The sequence below is a fragment of the Arachis duranensis genome, chromosome 7 (genome assembly GCF_000817695.3).
Source record: "Arachis duranensis cultivar V14167 chromosome 7, aradu.V14167.gnm2.J7QH, whole genome shotgun sequence".
Classification (NCBI taxonomy): Eukaryota; Viridiplantae; Streptophyta; class Magnoliopsida; order Fabales; family Fabaceae; genus Arachis; species Arachis duranensis.
Window position 1 is genome coordinate 27,376,224 of NC_029778.3, and position 2,707 is coordinate 27,378,930.

Below are 2,707 nucleotides of genomic sequence, written 5' to 3' on the forward strand. Positions count from 1 at the left end.
TCCTAGTGTCTAAGATTATGAAATCAGCAGGGATGTAAGGGCCTTCAACCTTTACCAACACGTCCTCTACCAATCCATAAGCTTGTCTCACTGACTTGTCTGCCATTTGTAATGAGAATATGGCAGGCTGTACCTCAATGATCCCCAGCTTCTCTATTTCAGAGAGTGGCATAAGATTTATGCCTGACCCTAGGTCACACAGAGCTTTCTCAAAGGTCATGGTGCCTATGGTACATGGTATTACGAATTTGCCAGGATCTTATCTCTTTTGAGGTAAAGTTTGCTGAACCCAGGTATCTAGTTCACTAATGAGCAAGGGAGGTTCACCTTCCCAAGTCTCATTACCAAACAACTTGGCATTCAGCTTCATGATGGCTCCTAGATATTGAGCAACTTGCTCTCCAGTTACATCTTCATCCTCTTCAGAGGAAGAATAGTCTTCAGAGCTCATGAATGGCAGAAAGAGGTTTAATGGGATCTCTATGGTCTCTATATGAGCCTCAGATTCCCTTGGGTCCTCAATAGGGAACTCTTTCTTGCTTGAGAGACGTCCCATGAGGTCTTCCTCATTGGGATTCACGTCCTCTCCTTCCTCTCTAGGTTCGGCCATATTGATTATATCAATGGCCTTGCACTCTCTTTTGGGATTTTCTTCAGTATTGCTTGGGAGAGTACTAGGAGGAGTTTCAGTGATTTTCTTACTCAGCTGGCCCACTTGTGCCTCCAGATTTTTGATGGAGGACCTTGTTTCACTCATGAAACTTAAAGTGGCCTTAGATAGATCAGAGACTAAATTTGCTAAGTTAGAGGTACTCTGTTTATAATTCTCTGTCTGTTGTTGAGAAGATGATGGATAAGGCTTGATATTACTGAGCCTATTTCTTCCACCATTATTAAAGCCTTGTTGAGGCTTTTGTTGATCCTTCCATGAGAAATTTGGATGATTTCTCTATGATGAATTATAGGTGTTTCCATAAGGTTGACCCATATAATTTACCTCTGCCATTGCAGGGTTTTCAGGATCATAAGCTTCTTCTTCAGAAGATGCCTCTTTAGTGCTGTTGGATACGTTTTGCCATCCATTCAGACTTTGAGAAATCATGTTGACTTGCTGAGTCAACATTTTGTTCTGAGCCAAAATGGCATTCAGAACATCAATTTTAAGAACTCCCTTCCTTTGAGGTGTCCCATTATTCATGGAATTCCTCTCAGAAGTGTACATGAACTGGTTATTTGCAACCATGTCAATAAGTTCCTGAGCTTCTGCAGGCGTTTTCTTTAGGTGAATGGATCCACCTACAGAATAGTCCAATGACATCTTAGAGAACTCAGATAGATCATAATAGAATATATCTATCATGGTCCATTCTGAAAACATGTCAGAAGGACATCTTTTGGTCATCTTTTTTGTATCTTTCCCAAGCTTCATAGAGGGATTCACCATCTTTTTGTTTGAAGGTCTAAACATCCACTCTAAGCTTGCTCAGCTTTTAAGGAGGAAAGAACTTAGCCAAGAAGGCCGTGACCAGCTTATCCCAGGAGTCCAGGCTATCTTTAGGTTGAGAGTCCAACCATGCTCTAGCTCTGTCTCTTACAGCAAAAGGGAAAAGCATGAGCCTGTAGACTTCAGGATCTACTCTATTAGTCTTAATAGTCTCACAGATCTGCAAGAACTCAGTTAAAAACTGGTAGGGATCTTCTGATGGAAGTCTATGAAACTTGCAGTTCTGTTGCATTAGAGAAACTAGTTGAGGTTTCAGCTCAAAATTGTTTGCTCCAATGGCAGGAATTGAGATGCTTCTTCCATCAAACTTGGAAGTAGGTGTAGTATAATCACCAAGCATACTCCTTGCATTATTGTTGTTAGGTTCGGCTGCCATCTCCTTCTCTTGTTCGAAAATTTCAGTAAGGTTGTCTCTGGATTGTTGTAATTTGGCTTCTCTTAGTTTTCTCTTCAGAGTCCTTTCAGGTTCTAGATCAGCTTCATCAAGAATGTCTTTTTCCTTGTTCCTGCTCATATGAAAGAGAAGAGAACAAAAAAAAAGGAATCCTCTATGTCACAGTAAAGAGGTTCCTTATTTTTAGTAGAAGAAGAAGGGAATAAAGAAAGGAGAATCCAAACACAAGGGTAAGGATAGGGGCAGTGATTTGAGATGAAGAGAAGTGAAGAGAGGTGTTAGTAAATGAATAAATAAATAGGAAAAGATGAGAGAGGGAGAAATTTTCGAAATTAAATTTTGAAAAGGAGTTAAATGATTTTCGAAAATAAAAATAAGAAATAAAATTAAAATTAAAATTTAAAACAATTAATTAATTAATTAAAAAAGAATTTTTAAAAAAGAGGGAGGTATTTTCGAAAGTTAGAGAGAGAGAAAAGTTGTTAGGTGGTTTTGAAAAAGATAAGAAACAAACAAAAAGTCAAATAGTTAGTTGAAAAAGATTTGAAAATCAAATTTGAAAAGATAAGAAGATAAGAAGTTAGAAAAGATATTTTAAAATCAAATTTTTGAAAAAGATAAAATTTCGAAAAAGATATGATATAAAAGATAAGATAAAAAGATATGATTAAAATTAAAATTGATTACTTTACTAACAAGAAACTAAAAGATAAGATTCTAGAATTTAAAGATTGAACATTTCTTAACAAGAAAGTAACAAACTTCAAATTTTTGAATCAATCATATTAATTGTTAGCATAATTTTTGAA

The 2,707-nt window shown here is 36.6% G+C and overlaps 1 non-coding gene across 1 annotated transcript; it reads left to right on the forward strand.

Annotated features, from left to right (window-relative positions):
- The first annotated feature begins 1,376 nt into the window (after positions 1-1,376).
- Positions 1,377-1,481, forward strand: LOC127740920 (small nucleolar RNA R71). Its single transcript, XR_008001776.1, has one exon. It is a non-coding gene; the product is annotated as a small nucleolar RNA R71 (small nucleolar RNA).
- Positions 1,482-2,707: the final 1,226 nt, after the last annotated feature.